Below are 20,626 nucleotides of genomic sequence, written 5' to 3' on the forward strand. Positions count from 1 at the left end.
CAGAACAGAATAGAATAGAATAGAACAGAATAGAACAGAATAGAATAGATTAGAATAGAATAGAACAGAACAGAACAGAACAGAATAGAATAGAATAGAATAGAATAGAATAGAATAGAATAGAACAGACCAGAATAGAATAGAATAGAATAGAATAGAACAGAAAAGAACAGAACAGAACAGAAGAGAATAGAATAGAATAGAATAGATCAGAATAGAATAGAACAGAACAGAATACAATAGAATAGAATAGAAAAGAACAGAATAGAAGAGAACAGAACAGAATCGATATAAAAGCACAGAATAGAACAGAACTGAATAGAATATGAAAGAATAGAATAAAATAGAATAGAACTGAACAGAACAGAACAGAACAGAACAGAACAGAATAGAATAGAATAGAACAGAACAGAATAGAATAGAACAGAATGGAACAGAATAGAATAGAACAGAATAGAAGGGAACAGAACAGAATAGAACAGAATAGAATAGAATAGAATAGAATAGAATAGAATAGAATAGAATAGAATAGAATAGAATAGAATAGAACAAACAGAACAGAATGAATAGAATAGAATAGAATAGAACAGAACAGAATAGAATAGAATAGAATAGATCAGAAAAGAATACAACAGACAGAATAGAAAAGAACAGAATAGAATAGAATAGAACAGAATACAACAGCATAGAATAGAATAGAATAGAATAGAATAGAACAGAACAGAAGAGAAGAGAATACAATAGAACAGAATAGAATAAAATAGAATAGAATAGAATACAATAGAATAGAAGAGAACAGAATATAATACAATTGAAGAGAACAGAATAGAATAGAATAGAATAGAACAGAATAGAATAGAATAGAATAGAACACAATAGACTAGAATAGAACACAACAGAATAGAATAGAATAGAACAGAACAGAATAGATCAGAACAGAATAGAATAGAATAGAATAGAACAGAATAGAGTAGAACAGAAGAGAATAGAACAGAACAGAACAAAATAGAACAGAATGGAATAGAACAGAATAGAATAGAATGGAATAGAATGGAATAGAATAGAACAGAACAGAATGGAGTAGAATAGAATAGAATAGAACAGAACAGAACAGAATACAATAGAATAGAGCAGAATAGAACAGAACAGAATAGAACAGAAGAGAACAGAACAGAATAGAATAGAACAGAAGAGAGTAGAATAGAACAGAACAGAAAATGATAGAATAGAATATAACAGAACAGAATGGAACAAACAGAACATAATAGAACAGAATAGAAGAGAATAGAATAGAATAGAACAGAATAGAATACAATAGAATAGAGTAGAATCGAACAGAACAGAATAGAATAGAATACAATATAATAGAACAGAACAGAAGAGAATACAATAGAATATAACAGAATAGAACAGAACAGAACAGAGTAGAACAGAATAGAACAGAACAGAACAGAATAGAATAGAATAGAACAGAACAGAACAGAACAGAATAGAACAGAATAGAATAGAATAGAACAGAATATAATTGAATAAAACAGAACAGAATAGAATAGAATAGAACAGAACAGAACAGAATAGAATAGAACAGAACAGATCAGAACAGAATAGAATAGAATAGAATAGACCAGAATAGAATACAATAGAAGAGAACAGAACAGAATAGAATAGAATAGAACAGAATATAATAGCACTGAACAGAACAGAATAGAATAGAACAGAATAGAGCAGAAGAGAACAGAATAGAATGTAATTGAATAGAACAGAACCGAACAGAACAGAATAGAATAGAATAAAACAGAACAGAATAGAACAAACAGAATAGAATAGAATAGAACAGAATAGAACAGAATAGAACAGAACAGAACAGAATAGAATAGTAAAGAAGAGAATAGAATAGAAATGAATAGAATAGAATACAATAGAACAGAACAGAACAGAATAAAATAGAATAGAACAGAATAGAAGAGAACAGAACAGATCAAAATAGAATAGAATAGAACAGAACAGAACAGAATAGAATAGAATAGAACAGAATAGAACAGAATAGAATAGATTAGAATAGAATAGAACAGAACAGAACAGAACAGAATAGAATAGAATAGAATAGAATAGAATAGAATAGAATAGAATAGAACAGACCAGAATAGAATAGAATAGAATAGAATAGAACAGAAAAGAACAGAACAGAACAGAAGAGAATAGAATAGAATAGAATAGATCAGAATAGAATAGAACAGAACAGAATACAATAGAATAGAATAGAAAAGAACAGAATAGAAGAGAACAGAACAGAATCGATATAAAAGCACAGAATAGAACAGAACTGAATAGAATATGAAAGAATAGAATAAAATAGAATAGAACTGAACAGAACAGAACAGAACAGAACAGAACAGAATAGAATAGAATAGAACAGAACAGAATAGAATAGAACAGAATGGAACAGAATAGAATAGAACAGAATAGAAGGGAACAGAACAGAATAGAACAGAATAGAATAGAATAGAATAGAATAGAATAGAATAGAATAGAATAGAATAGAATAGAATAGAATAGAACAAACAGAACAGAATGAATAGAATAGAATAGAATAGAACAGAACAGAATAGAATAGAATAGAATAGATCAGAAAAGAATACAACAGACAGAATAGAAAAGAACAGAATAGAATAGAATAGAACAGAATACAACAGCATAGAATAGAATAGAATAGAATAGAATAGAGTAGAATAGAATAGAATAGAATAGAATAGAATGGAATAGAATAGAGCAGAATAGCACAGAATAGAATAGAATAGAACACAACACAACAGAACAGAACAGAATATAACAGAACAGATCGGAACAGAACAGACTAGAATAGAACAGAACAGCACAGAACGGAATAGAACAGAATAGAATAGAATAGAACAGAACAGAATAGACTAGAACGGAATAGAATAGAATAGATTAGAACAGAACAGAATAGAACTGAACAGAATAGAAGAGAATAGAATAGAATAGAACAGAATAGAACAAAATAGAATAGAATATAACAGAATAGAATAGAATAGAATATAACAGAATAGAACTGAATAGAATAGAAGAGAAAAGAACAGAATAGAACAGAACAGAATAAAAGAGTACAGAACAGAATATAATAGAACAGAATAGAATAGAACAGAATAGAATAGAATAGAATAGAATAGAATAGAATAGAATAGAATAGAATAGAATAGAATAGAATAGAGAAGAACAGAATAGAATATAATAGAACAGAACAGAATAGAATAGAATAGAACAGAACAGTACAGAACAGAATAGAAGTGAGCAGAATAGAATAGAACAGAACAGAGTAGAATAGAATAGAAAAGAATAGAATAGTATAGAATAGAATAGAACAGAAAAGAATAGAATAGAATAGAACAAAATAGAACAGAATAGAATAGAACAGAACAGAATAGAACAGAACAGAAAAGAACAGAATAGAACAGAACAGAACAGAACCGAATAGAATAGAATAGAACAGAACAGAATAGATTAGAATAGAATAGAACAAAACAAAACAGAACAGAACAGGATAGAATAGAATAGAATAGAAGAGAATAGAATAGAATAGAATGGAATAGAATAGAATAGAATTGAATAGAACAGAATAGAATAGAATAGAATAGAACAGAACAGAACACAATAGAATAGAATAGAATAGAATAAAATAGAACAGAATAAAATTGAATAAAACAGAACAGAATAGAGTAGAATAGAACAGAACAGAACAGAATGGAATAGAACAGAACAGAACAGAACAGAATAGAATAGAACAGAATAGAGCAGAAGAGAACAGAATAGAATGTAATTGAATAGAACAGAACCGAACAGAACAGAATAGAATAGAATAAAACAGAACAGAATAGAACAAACAGAATAGAATAGAATAGAACAGAATAGAACAGAATAGAACAGAACAGAACAGAATAGAATAGTAAAGAACAGAATAGAATAGAAATGAATAGAATAGAATACAATAGAACAGAACAGAACAGAATAAAATAGAATAGAACAGAATAGAAGAGAACAGAACAGATCAAAATAGAATAGAATAGAACAGAACAGAACAGAATAGAATAGAATAGAACAGAATAGAACAGAATAGAATAGATTAGAATAGAATAGAACAGAACAGAACAGAACAGAATAGAATAGAATAGAATAGAATAGAATAGAATAGAATAGAACAGACCAGAATAGAATAGAATAGAATAGAATAGAACAGAACAGAATAGAATAGAATAGAATAGAACAGAACAGATCGGAACAGAACAGACTAGAATAGAACAGAACAGCACAGAACGGAATAGAACAGAATAGAATAGAATAGAACAGAACAGAATAGACTAGAACGGAATAGAATAGAATAGAATAGAACAGAACAGAATAGAATAGAATAGAACAGAACAGAACAGAATACAATAGAACAGAACAGAACAGAATAGAATAGAATAGAATAGACCAGAATAGAATACAATAGAAGAGAACAGAATAGAATAGAATAGAATAAAATGGAATAGAACTAAACAGAATAAAATAGAATAGAATAGAATAGAATAGAACAGAACAAAACAGAATACAATAGAATAGAACAGAACAGAGTAGAATAGAACAGGAGAATAGAACAGAACGGAATAGAATAAAACAGAACAGAACAGAATATAATAGAATAGAATAGAACAGAATAGAATAGAATAGAATAGAATAGAACAGAACCGAACAGAACAGAACAGAGTAGAACAGAATAGAACAGAACAGAACAGAATAGAATAGAACAGAATAGAATAGAAAAAAAACAGAATAGAACAGAATAGAATAGAATAGAACAGAATAGAACAGAACAGAGCAGAAGAGATTAGAATAGAATAGAACAGAATAGAATAGAACAAAATATAATAGAACAGAATAGAATAGAATAGAACAGAATAGAATAGAAAAGAATAGAATAGAACATAATAGAATAGAATACAATAGAATATATCAGAGCAGAATAGAATACAATAGAATACAACAGAATAGAATAGAATAGAACAGAAAATAATATAATAGAGCCGAACAGAACAGAATAGAACAGAAGAGAACATAATAGAATACAATAGAATAGAATAGAACAGAACAGAATAGAATAGAATAGAACAGAAGAGAAAAGATCAGAACAGAACAGAATAGAATAGAATAGAACAGAACAGAATAGAATAGAATAGAACAGAATAGAACAGAATAGAATAGAATAGAATAGAATAGAACAGAATAGAACAGAACACAACAGAATACAACAGAACAGAAGAAAATAGAATAGAATAGAACAGAATAGAATAGAACAGAAGAGAATAGAATAGAAATGAATAGAAAAAAACACAGTAGAATAGAATAGAACAGAACAGAATAGAAGAGAACAGAAAAGAATAGAATAGAGTAGAACAGAATAGAATAGAACAGAGCAGAAAAGAACAGAATAGAACAGAACAGAATAGAACAGAACAAAAGAAAATAGAATAGAACAGAACAAAATGGAACAGAACAGAATAGAATAGAATAGAACAGAACAGGATAGAACAGAACAGTAGAGATAGAATAGAACAGAATAGAATAGAACAGAACAGAATAGAAAAGAATAGAATAGAAAGAACAGAATAGAATAGAATAGAATAGAACAGAACAGAACAGAATAGAACAGAATGGAATAGAACTGAATAGAATGGAATAGAATAGAATAGAATAGAACAGAACAGAACAGAACAGAATAGAATAGAATAGAATAGAATACAACAGAACAGAACAGAACCGAATAGAATAGAATAGAATAGAATAGAATAGAATAGAACAGAACAGAACAGAATAGAATAGAACAGAATAGAATAGTATAGAACAGAATAGAATAGAATAGAATAGAATAGAACAGAATAGAACAGAACAGAATAGAATAGAATAGAATAGAACAGAATAGAATAGAATAGAATAGATTAGAACAGAATAGTATAGAATAGAATAGAATAGGATAGAATAGAATAGAATAGAATAGAATAGAACAGAACAGAATAGAATAGAATAGAATAGAACACAACAGAACAGAACAGAACAGGGGAGAATAGAATAGAACAGAAAAGAATGGAATAGAGCAGAACAGAATAGAAGAGAAGAGAAGAATAGAACAGAACGGTATAGAAAAGAACAGAATATAATAGAATGGAACAGAATAGAACACAACGGAATAGAATAGAAGAGAATAGATTAGAACAGATTAGAACAGAATAGAATAGAATAGATCAGAATAGAGCAGAAATGAATAGAACAGAGCAGAACAGAATAGAATAGAATAGAATAGAACAGAACAGAATAGAATAGAATGGAACAGAACAGAATAGAATAGAATAGAATAGAATAGAATAGAATAGAATAGAACAGAACAGAACACAATAGAATAATACAAAATAGAATAGAATAGAACGGTACAGACCAGAATAGTATAGAACAGAATAGAATAGAATAGAACAGAAAAGAATAGAATAGAATAGAATAGAATAGAATAGAATAGAACAGAACAGAAGAGATTAGAATAGAATAGAACAGAATAGAATAGAACAAAATATAATAGAACAGAATAGAATAGAATAGAACAGAATAGAATAGAAAAGAATAGAATAGAACATAATAGAATAGAATACAATAGAATATATCAGAGCAGAATAGAATACAATAGAATACAACAGAATAGAATAGAATAGAACAGAAAATAATATAATAGAGCCGAACAGAACAGAATAGAACAGAAGAGAACATAATAGAATACAATAGAATAGAATAGAACAGAACAGAATAGAATAGAATAGAACAGAAGAGAAAAGATCAGAACAGAACAGAATAGAATAGAATAGAACAGAACAGAATAGAATAGAATAGAACAGAATAGAACAGAATAGAATAGAATAGAATAGAATAGAACAGAATAGAACAGAACAGAACAGAATACAACAGAACAGAAGAAAATAGAATAGAATAGAACAGATTAGAATAGAACAGAAGAGAATAGAATAGAAATGAATAGAAAAAAACACAGTAGAATAGAATAGAACAGAACAGAATAGAAGAGAACAGAAAAGAATAGTATAGAGTAGAACAGAATAGAATAGAACAGAGCAGAATAGAACAGAATAGAACAGAACAGAATAGAACAGAACAAAAGAAAATAGAATAGAACAGAACAAAATGGAACAGAACAGAATAGAATAGAATAGAACAGAACAGGATAGAACAGAACAGTAGAGATAGAATAGAACAGAATAGAATAGAACAGAACAGAATAGAAAAGAATAGAATAGAATAGAACAGAATAGAATAGAATAGAATAGAACAGAACAGAACAGAATAGAACAGAATGGAATAGAACTGAATAGAATGGAATAGAATAGAATAGAATAGAACAGAACAGAACAGAACAGAATAGAATAGAATAGAATAGAATACAACAGAACAGAACAGAACCGAATAGAATAGAATAGAATAGAATAGAACAGAAGAGGACAGAATAGAATAGAACAGAATAGAATAGTATAGAACAGAATAGAATAGAATAGAATAGAATAGAACAGAATAGAATAGAACAGAATAGAATAGAATAGAATAGAACAGAATAGAATAGAATAGAATAGATTAGAACAGAATAGTATAGAATAGAATAGAATAGAATAGGATAGAATAGAATAGAATAGAATAGAATAGAACAGAACAGAATAGAATAGAATAGAATAGAACACAACAGAACAGAACAGAACAGGGGAGAATAGAATAGAAAAGAAAAGAATGGAATAGAGCAGAACAGAATAGAAGAGAAGAGAAGAATAGAACAGAACGGTATAGAAAAGAACAGAATATAATAGAATGGAACAGAATACAACACAACGGAATAGAATAGAATAGAATAGATTAGAACAGAATAGAACAGAATAGAATAGAATAGATCAGAATAGAGCAGAAATGAATAGAACAGAGCAGAACAGAATAGAATAGAATAGAATAGAACAGAACAGAATAGAATAGAATGGAACAGAACAGAATAGAATAGAATAGAATAGAATAGAATAGAATAGAATAGAATAGAATAGAACAGAACAGAACACAATAGAATAATACAAAATAGAATAGAATAGAACAGTACAGACCAGAATAGTATAGAACAGAATAGAATAGAATAGAACAGAAAAGAATAGAATAGAATAGAATAGAATAGAATAGAATAGAATAGAATAGAATAGAATAGAATAGAATAGAACAGAACAGAACAGAACAGAATAGAATAGAATAGAATAGAATAGAATAGAATAGAGAAGAACAGATTAGAATATAATAGAACAGAACAGAATAGAATAGAATAGAACAGAACAGAACAGAACAGAATAGAACTGAGCAGAATACAGTAGAACAGAATAGAATATAATAGAACAGAACAGAGTAGAATAGAATAGAAAAGAATAGAATAGAATAGAATAGAATAGAATAGAATAGAACAGAACAGAATAGAATAGAATAGAACAGAATAGAACAGAATAGAATAGAACAGAACAGAATAGAACAGAACAGAAAAGAACAGAATAGAACAGAACAGAACAGAACCGAATAGAATAGAATAGAACAGAACAGAATAGATTAGAATAGAATCGAAGAAAACAAAACAGAACAGAACAGGATAGAATAGAATAGAATAGAACAGAACAGAATAGAATAGAATAGAATAGAATAGAATAGAATAGAATAGAATAGAATAGAATAGAACAGAATAGAATAGAATAGAATAGAATAGAACAGAACAGAACAGAACAGAATAGAATAGAATAGAATAGAATAGAATAGAATAGAATAGAATAGAACAGAATATAATTGAATAAAACAGAACAGAATAGAATAGAATAGAACAGAACAGAACAGAATAGAATAGAACAGAACAGATCAGAACAGAATAGAATAGAATAGAATAGACCAGAATAGAATACAATAGAAGAGAACAGAACAGAATAGAATAGAATAGAACAGAATATAATAGCACTGAACAGAACAGAATAGAATAGAACAGAATAGAGCAGAAGAGAACCGAATAGAATGTAATAGAATAGAACAGAAACGAACAGAACAGAATAGAATAGAATAAAACAGAACAGAATAGAACAAACAGAATAGAATAGAATAGAACAGAATAGAACAGAATAGAACAGAACAGAACAGAATAGAATAGTAAAGAACAGAATAGAATAGAAATGAATAGAATAGAATACAATAGAACAGAACAGAACAGAATAAAATAGACTAGAACAGAATAGAAGAGAACAGAACAGATCAAAATAGAATAGAATAGAACAGAACAGAACAGAATAGAATAGAATAGAACAGAACAGAACAGAATAGAATAGAATAGAACAGAATAGAACAGAATAGAATAGAATAGAATAGAACAGAACAGAACAGAACAGAATAGAATAGAATAGAATAGAATAGAATAGAATAGAATAGAATAGAATAGAACAGACCAGAATAGAATAGAATAGAATAGAATAGAACAGAAAAGAACAGAACAGAACAGAAGAGAAGAGAATAGAATAGAATAGATCAGAATAGAATAGAACAGAACAGAATACAATAGAATAGAATAGAAAAGAACAGAATAGAAGAGAACAGAACAGAATCGATATAAAAGCACAGAATAGAACAGAACTGAATAGAATATGAAAGAATAGAATAAAATAGAATAGAACTGAACAGAACAGAACAGAACAGAACAGAATAGAATAGAATAGAACAGAACAGAATAGAATAGAACAGAATGGAAGAGAATAGAATAGAACAGAATAGAAGGGTACAGAACAGAACAAAATAGAATAGAATAGAACAGAAAAGAACAGAATAGAATAGAATAGAACAGAACAGAACAGAATAGAATAGAGTAGAACAGAATAGAACAGAATAGAATAGAATAGAATAGAATAGAATAGAACAGAACAGAACAGAACAGAACAGAACAGAATAGAATAGAATAGAATAGAATAGAATAGAATAGAATAGAATAGAATAGAACAGACCAGAATAGAATAGAATAGAATAGAATAGAATAGAATAGAACAGAAAAGAACAGAACAGAACAGAACAGAAGAGAATAGACTATAATAGAATAGATCAGAATAGAATAGAACAGAACAGAATAGAATAGAATAGAAAAGAACAGAATAGAATAGAATATTACAGAATAGAATAGAACAGAACAGAATAGAATAGAATAGAATAGAACACAACAGAACAGAACAGAACAGGGGAGAATAGAATAGAACAGAAAAGAATGGAATAGAGCAGAACAGAATAGAAGAGAAGAGAAGAATAGAACAGAACGGTATAGAAAAGAACAGAATATAATAGAATGGAACAGAATAGAACACAACGGAATAGAATAGAATAGAATAGATTAGAACAGAATAGAACAGAATAGAATAGAATAGATCAGAATAGAGCAGAAATGAATAGAACAGAGCAGAACAGAATAGAATAGAATAGAACAGAACAGGATAGAACAGAACAGTAGAGATAGAATAGAACAGAATAGAATAGAACAGAACAGAATAGAAAAGAATAGAATAGAATAGAACAGAATAGAATAGAATAGAATAGAACAGAACAGAACAGAATAGAACAGAATGGAATAGAACTGAATAGAATGGAATAGAATAGAATAGAATAGAACAGAACAGAACAGAACAGAATAGAATAGAATAGAATAGAATACAACAGAACAGAACAGAACCGAATAGAATAGAATAGAATAGAATAGAACAGAACAGAACAGAATAGAATAGAACAGAATAGAATAGTATAGCACAGAATAGAATAGAATAGAATAGAATAGAACAGAATAGAACAGAACAGAATAGAATAGAATAGAATAGAACAGAATAGAATAGAATAGAATAGATTAGAACAGAATAGTATAGAATAGAATAGAATAGGATAGAATAAAATAGAATAGAATAGAATAGAACAGAACAGAATAGAATAGAATAGAATAGAACACAACAGAACAGAACAGAACAGGGGAGAATAGAATAGAACAGAAAAGAATGGAATAGAGCAGAACAGAATAGAAGAGAAGAGAAGAATAGAACAGAACGGTATAGAAAAGAACAGAATATAATAGAATGGAACAGAATAGAACACAACGGAATAGAATAGAATAGAATAGATTAGAACAGAATAGAACAGAATAGAATAGAATAGATCAGAATAGAGCAGAAATGAATAGAACAGAGCAGAACAGAATAGAATAGAATAGAATAGAACAGAACAGAATAGAATAGAATGGAACAGAACAGAATAGAATAGAATAGAATAGAATAGAATAGAATAGAACAGAAAAGAATAGAATAGAATAGAATAGAATAGAATAGAATAGAATAGAATAGAACAGAACAGAACAGAACAGAATAGAATAGAATAGAATAGAATAGAATAGAATAGAATAGAATAGAATAGAGAAGAACAGAATAGAATATAATAGAACAGAACAGAATAGAATAGAATAGAACAGAACAGAACAGAACAGAATAGAACTGAGCAGAATACAGTAGAACAGAATAGAATATAATAGAACAGAACAGAGTAGAATAGAATAGAAAAGAATAGAATAGAATAGAATAGAATACAATAGAATAGAACAGAACAGAATAGAATAGAATAGAACAGAATAGAACAGAATAGAATAGAACAGAACAGAATAGAACAGAACAGAAAAGAACAGAATAGAACAGAACAGAACAGAACCGAATAGAATAGAATAGAACAGAACAGAATAGATTAGAATAGAATCGAAGAAAACAAAACAGAACAGAACAGGATAGAATAGAATAGAATAGAACAGAATAGAAGAGAATAGAATAGAATAGAATAGAATAGAATAGAACAGAACAGAATAGAATAGAATAGAATAGAACAGAACAGAACAGAACAGAATAGAATAGAATAGAATAGAATAGAATAGAATAGAATAGAATAGAATAGAACAGAATATAATTGAATAAAACAGAACAGAATAGAATAGAAGAGAACAGAACAGAACAGAATAGAATAGAACAGAACAGATCAGAACAGAATAGAATAGAATAAAATAGACCAGAATAGAATACAATAGAAGAGAACAGAACAGAATAGAATAGAATAGAACAGAATATAATAGCACTGAACAGAACAGAATAGAATAGAACAGAATAGAGCAGAAGAGAACAGAATAGAATGTAATAGAATAGAACAGAACCGAACAGAACAGAATAGAATAGAATAAAACAGAACAGAATAGAACAAACAGAATAGAATAGAATAGAACAGAATAGAACAGAGTAGAACAGAACAGAACAGAATAGAATAGTAAAGAACAGAATAGAATAGAAATGAATAGAATAGAATACAATAGAACAGAACAGAACAGAATAAAATAGAATAGAACAGAATAGAATAGAATAGAACAGAACAGAACAGAATAGAATAGAATAGAACAGAATAGAACAGAATAGAATAGATTAGAATAGAATAGAACAGAACAGAACAGAATAGAATAGAATAGAATAGAATAGAATAGAATAGAATAGAATAGAACAGACCAGAATAGAATAGAATAGAATAGAATAAAACAGAAAAGAACAGAACAGAACAGAATAGAATAGAATAGAATAGAATAGATCAGAATAGAATAGAACAGAACAGAATACAATAGAATAGAATAGAAAAGAACAGAATAGAAGAGAACAGAACAGAATCGATATAAAAGCACAGAATAGAACAGAACTGAATAGAATATGAAAGAATAGAATAAAATAGAATAGAACTGAACAGAACAGAACAGAACAGAACAGAATAGAATAGAATAGAACAGAACAGAATAGAATAGAACAGAATGGAACAGAATAGAATAGAACAGAATAGAAGGGAACAGAACAGAATAGCACAGAATAGAATAGAATAGAATAGAATAGAATAGAATAGAATAGAATAGAATAGAATAGAATAGAATAGAATAGAATAGAATAGAATAGAATAGAACAAACAGAACAGAATGAATAGAATAGAATAGAATAGAACAGAACAGAATAGAATAGGACAGAACAGAATAGAATAGAATAGAATAGATCAGAAAAGAATACAACAGACAGAATAGAAAAGAACAGAATAAAATAGAATAGAACAGAATACAACAGCATAGAATAGAATAGAATAGAATAGAATAGAATAGAATAGAATAGAATAGAATAGAATAGAATTGAATAGAATAGAGCAGAATAGCACAGAATAGAATAGAATAGAACACAACACAACAGAACAGAACAGAATAGAACATAACAGATCGGAACAGAACAGACTAGAATAGAACAGAACAGCACAGAACGGAATAGAACAGAATAGAATAGAATAGAACAGAACAGAATAGACTAGAACGGAATAGAATAGAATAGATTAGAACAGAACAGAATAGAACTGAACAGAATAGAAGAGAATAGAATAGAATAGAACAGAATAGAACAAAATAGAATAGAATATAACAGAATAGAATAGAATAGAATATAACAGAATAGAACTGAATAGAACAGAAGAGAAAAGAACAGAATAGAACAGAACAGAATAAAACAGTACAGAACAGAATATAATAGAACAGAATAGAACAGAACAGAATAGAATAGAATAGAATAGAATAGAATAGAATAGAATAGAATAGAATAGAATAGAATAGAGAAGAACAGAATAGAATATAATAGAACAGAACAGAATAGAATAGAATAGAACAGAACAGAACAGAACAGAATAGAAGTGAGCAGAATAGAGTAGAACAGAATAGAATATAATAGAACAGAACAGAGTAGAATAGAATAGAAAAGAATAGAATAGTATAGAATAGAATAGAACAGAACAGAATAGAATAGAACAGAACAAAATAGAATAGAATTGAATAGAACAGAACAGAATAGAACAGAACAGAAAAGAACAGAATAGAACAGAACAGAACAGAACCGAATAGAATAGAATAGAACAGAACAGAATAGATTAGAATAGAATAGAACAAAACAAAACAGAACAGAACAGGATAGAATAGAATAGAAGAGAATAGAATAGAATAGAATAGAATAGAATAGAATGGAATAGAATAGAATAGAATTGAATAGAACAGAATAGAATAGAATAGAATAGAACAGAATAAAATAGAACAGAATAAAATTGAATAAAACAGAACAGAATAGAGTAGAATAGAACAGAACAGAACAGAATGGAATAGAACAGAACAGAACAGAACAGAATAGAATAGAATAGAATAGACCAGAATATAATACAATAGAACAGAAGAGAACAGAATAGAATAGAATAGAACAGAATAGAATAGCGCTGAACAGAGCAGAATAGAATAGAACAGAATAGAGCAGAAGAGAACAGAATAGAATGTAATAGAATAGAACAGAACCGAACAGAACAGAATAGAATAGAATAAAACAGAACAGAATAGAACAAACAGAATAGAATAGAATAGAACAGAATAGAACAGAATAGAACAGAACAGAACAGAATAAAATAGTAAAGAAGAGAATAGAATAGAAATGAATAAAATAGAATACAATACAACAGAACAGAATAGAATAGATGGAATAGAATAGAATAGAACAGAATTGAATAGAATAGACCAGAATAGAATACAATAGAACAGAACAGAACAGAATAAAATAGAATAGAACAGAATAGAAGAGGACAGAACAGAACAAAATAGAATAGAATAGAACAGAAAAGAACAGAATAGAATAGAATAGAACAGAACAGAACAGAATAGAATAGAGTAGAACAGAATAGAACAGAATAGAATAGAATAGAATAGAATAGAATAGAATAGAATAGAACAGAACAGAACAGAATAGAATAGAATAGAATAGAATAGAATAGAATAGAATAGAATAGAATAGAACAGACCAGAATAGAATAGAATAGAATAGAATAGAATAGAATAGAATAGAACAGAAAAGAACAGAACAGAACAGAACAGAAGAGAAGAGAATATAATAGAATAGATCAGAATAGAATAGAACAGAACAGAATAGAATAGAATAGAACAGAACAGAATAGAATAGAATAGAATAGAACAGAATAGAATAGAATAGAACACAACAGAATAGAACAGAACAGAATAGAATAGAATAGAATAGAATAGAATAGAACAGAATAGAATAGAACAGAACAGAAGAGAAGAGAATACAATAGAACAGAATAGAATAAAATAGAATAGAATAGAATACAATAGAATAGAAGAGAACAGAATATAATACAATAGAATAGAACAGAATAGAATAGAATAGAATAGAACAGAATAGAACAGAATAGAATAGAATAGAATAGAATAGAATAGAATAGAATAGAATAGAATAGAATAGAATAGAACAGACCAGAATAGAATAGAATAGAATAGAATAGAATAGAATAGAATAGAACAGAAAAGAACAGAACAGAACAGAACAGAAGAGAATAGAATATAATAGAATAGATCAGAATAGAATAGAACAGAACAGAATAGAATAGAATAGAACAGAACAGAATAGAATAGAATATTACAGAATAGAATAGAACAGAACTGAATAGAACAGAATAGAATAGAATAGAACACAATAGAATAGAACAGAACAGAATAGAATAGAATAGAATAGAATAGAATAGAACAGAATAGAATAGAACAGAACAGAAGAGAAGAGAATACAATAGAACAGAATAGAATAAAATAGAATAGAATAGAATACAATAGAATAGAAGAGAACAGAATATAATACAATAGAATAGAACAGAATAGAATAGAATAGAATAGAACAGAATAGAATAGAATAGAATAGAACACAATAGAATAGAATAGAAAACAACAGAATAGAATAGAATAGAACAGAACAGAATAGATCAGAACAGAATAGAATAGAATAGAATAGAACAGAATAGAGTAGAACAGAATAGAATAGAACAGAACAGAACAAAATAGAACAGAATGGAATAGAACAGAATAGAATAGAATGGAATAGAATGGAATAGAATAGAACAGAACAGAATGGAGTAGAATAGAATAGAATAGAACAGAACAGAACAGAATATGATAGAATAGATTAGAATAGAATAGAACAGAATAGAATAGAATAGAACAGAACAGAAGAGAACAGAACAGAACAGAATACATTAGAATAGAACAGAACAGAGTAGAATAGAACAGAAGAATAGAACAGAACGGAATAGAATAAAACAGAACAGAACAGAATATAATAGAATAGAATAGAACAGAATAGAATAGAATAGAATAGAATTGAATAGAATAGAATAGAACAGAACCGAACAGAACAGAACAGAGTAGAACAGAATAGAACAGAACAGAACCGAATAGAATAGAATAGAACAGAACAGAATAGATTAGAATAGAATAGAAGAAAACAAAACAGAACAGAACAGGATAGAATAGAATACAATAGAACAGAATAGAATAGAATAGAATAGAATAGAATTGAATAGAATAGAATAGAACAGAATAGAATAGAATAGAATAGAACAGAACAGAATAGAATAGAATAGAATAGAATAGAATAGAATAGAATAGAATAGAACAGAATATAATTGAATAAAGCAGAACAGAATAGAATAGAATAGAACAGTACAGAACAGAATAGAATAGAACGGAACAGAACGGAACAGAATAGAATAGAATAGAATACACCAGAATAGAATACAATAGAAGAGAACAGAACAGAATAGAATAGAATAGAACAGAATATAATAGCACTGAACAGAACAGAATAGAATAGAACAGAATAGAGCAGAAGAGAACAGAATAGAATGTAATAGAATAGAACAGAACCGAACAGAACAGAATAGAATAGAATAAAACAGAACAGAATAGAACAAACAGAATAGAATAGAATAGAACAGAATAGAACAGAATAGAACAGAATAGAACAGAACAGAACAGAATAGAATAGTAAAGAACAGAATAGAATAGAAATGAATAGAATAGAATACAATAGAACAGAACAGAACAGAATAAAATAGATTAGAACAGAATAGAAGAGAACAGAACAGAACAAAATAGAATAGAATAGAACAGAACAGAACAGAATAGAATAGAACAGAACAGAACAGAACAGAATAGAATAGAATAGAACAGAATAGAACAGAATAGAATAGAATAGAATAGAATAGAACAGAACAGAACAGAACAGAATAGAATAGAATAGAATAGAATAGAATAGAATAGAATAGAATAGAACAGACCAGAATAGAATAGAATAGAATAGAAAAGAAAAGAACAGAACAGAACAGAACAGAAGAGAATAGAATAGAATAGAATAGATCAGAATAGAATAGAACAGAACAGAATACAGTAGAATAGAATAGAAAAGAACAGAATAGAAGAGAACAGAACAGAATCGATATAAATGCACAGAATAGAACAGAACTGAATAGAACATAAAAGAATAGAATAAAATAGAATAGAACTGAACAGAGCAGAACAGAACAGAACAGAATAGAATAGAATAGAACAGAACAGAATAGAATAGAACAGAATGGAACAGAATAGAATAGAACAGAATAGAAGGGAACAGAACAGAATAGAACAGAATAGAATAGAATAGAATAGAATAGAATAGAATAGAATAGAATAGAATAGAATAGAATAGAATAGAATAGAACAAACAGAACAGAATGAATAGAATAGAATAGAATAGAACAGAACAGAATAGAATAGGACAGAACAGAATAGAATAGAATAGAATAGATCAGAAAAGAATACAACAGACAGAATAGAAAAGAACAGAATAGAATAGAATAGAACAGAATACAACAGCATAGAATAGAATAGAATAGAATAGAGTAGAATAGAATAGAATTGAATAGAATAGAGCAGAATAGCACGGAATAGAATAGAATAGAACACAACACAACAGAACAGAACAGAATAGAACAGAACAGATCGGAACAGAACAGACTAGAATAGAACAGAACAGCACAGAACGGAATAGAACAGAATAGAATAGAATAGAACAGAACAGAATAGACTAGAACGGAATAGAATAGAATAGAATAGAATAGAACAGAACAGAATAGAATAGAATAGAACAGAACAGAACAGAATACAATAGAACAGAACAGAACAGAATAGAATAGAATAGAATAGACCAGAATAAATACAATAGAAGAGAACAGAATAGAATAGAATAGAATAAAATGGAATAGAACTAAACAGAATAAAATAGAATAGAATAGAATAGAATAGAACAGAACAAAACAGAATACAATAGAATAGAACAGAACAGAGTAGAATAGAACAGGAGAATAGAACAGAACGGAATAGAATAAAACAGAACAGAACAGAATATAATAGAATAGAATAGAACAGAATAGAATAGAATAGAATAGAATAGAACAGAACCGAACAGAACAGAACAGAGTAGAACAGAATAGAACAGAACAGAACAGAATAGAATAGAACAGAATAGAATAGAAAAAAAACAGAATAGAACAGAATAGAATAGAATAGAACAGAATAGAACAGAACAGAGCAGAAGAGATTAGAATAGAATAGAACAGAATAGAATAGAACAAAATATAATAGAACAGAATAGAATAGAATAGAACAGAATAGAATAGAAAAGAATAGAATAGAACATAATAGAATAGAATACAATAGAATATATCAGAGCAGAATAGAATACAATAGAATACAACAGAATAGAATAGAATAGAACAGAAAATAATATAATAGAGCCGAACAGAACAGAATAGAACAGAAGAGAACATAATAGAATACAATAGAATAGAATAGAACAGAACAGAATAGAATAGAATAGAACAGAAGAGAAAAGATCAGAACAGAACAGAATAGAATAGAATAGAACAGAACAGAATAGAATAGAATAGAACAGAATAGAACAGAATAGAATAGAATAGAATAGAATAGAACAGAATAGAACAGAACAGAACAGAATACAACAGAACAGAAGAAAATAGAATAGAATAGAACAGAATAGAATAGAACAGAAGAGAATAGAATAGAAATGAATAGAAAAAAACACAGTAGAATAGAATAGAACAGAACAGAATAGAAGAGAACAGAAAAGAATAGAATAGAGTAGAACAGAATAGAATAGAACAGAGCAGAAAAGAACAGAATAGAACAGAACAGAATAGAACAGAACAAAAGAAAATAGAATAGAACAGAACAAAATGGAACAGAACAGAATAGAATAGAATAGAACAGAACAGGATAGAACAGAACAGTAGAGATAGAATAGAACAGAATAGAATAGAACAGAACAGAATAGAAAAGAATAGAATAGAATAGAACAGAATAGAATAGAATAGAATAGAACAGAACAGAACAGAATAGAACAGAATGGAATAGAACTGAATAGAATGGAATAGAATAGAATAGAATAGAACAGAACAGAACAGAACAGAATAGAATAGAATAGAATAGAATACAACAGAACAGAACAGAACCGAATAGAATAGAATAGAATTGAATAGAATAGAACAGAACAGAACAGAATAGAATAGAACAGAATAGAATAGTATAGAACAGAATAGAATAGAATAGAATAGAATAGAACAGAATAGAACAGAACAGAATAGAATAGAATAGAATAGAACAGAATAGAATAGAATAGAATAGATTAGAACAGAATAGTATAGAATAGAATAGAATAGGATAGAATAGAATAGAATAGAATAGAATAGAATAGAACAGAACAGAATAGAATAGAATAGAATAGAACACAACAGAACAGAACAGAACAGGGGAGAATAGAATAGAACAGAAAAGAATGGAATAGAGCAGAACAGAATAGAAGAGAAGAGAAGAATAGAACAGAACGGTATAGAAAAGAACAGAATATAATAGAATGGAACAGAATAGAACACAACGGAATAGAATAGAAGAGAATAGATTAGAACAGATTAGAACAGAATAGAATAGAATAGATCAGAATAGAGCAGAAATGAATAGAACAGAGCAGAACAGAATAGAATAGAATAGAATAGAACAGAACAGAATAGAATAGAATGGAACAGAACAGAATAGAATAGAATAGAACAGAACAGAACAGAATAGAACAGAATGGAATAGAACTGAATAGAATGGAATAGAATAGAATAGAATAGAACAGAACAGAACAGAACAGAATAGAATAGAATAGAATAGAATACAACAGAACAGAACAGAACCGAATAGAATAGAATAGAATAGAATAGAACAGAAGAGAACAGAATAGAATAGAACAGAATAGAATAGTATAGAACAGAAAAGAATAGAATAGAACAGAATAGAATAGAACAGAATAGAATAGAATAGAATAGAACAGAATAGAATAGAATAGAATAGATTAGAACAGAATAGTATAGAATAGAATAGAATAGGATAGAATAGAATAGAATAGAATAGAATAGAACAGAACAGAATAGAATAGAATAGAATAGAACACAACAGAACAGAACAGAACAGGGGAGAATAGAATAGAACAGAAAAGAATGGAATAGAGCAGAACAGAATAGAAGAGAAGAGAAGAATAGAACAGAACGG

The sequence above is a fragment of the Sus scrofa genome, chromosome 16 (assembly GCF_054392235.1).
Source record: "Sus scrofa isolate SSC_HxYL_T2T_F1_AM1 chromosome 16, Sscrofa_HxYL_maternal_Yorkshire_Landrace_v2.0, whole genome shotgun sequence".
Classification (NCBI taxonomy): domain Eukaryota; kingdom Metazoa; phylum Chordata; class Mammalia; order Artiodactyla; family Suidae; genus Sus; species Sus scrofa.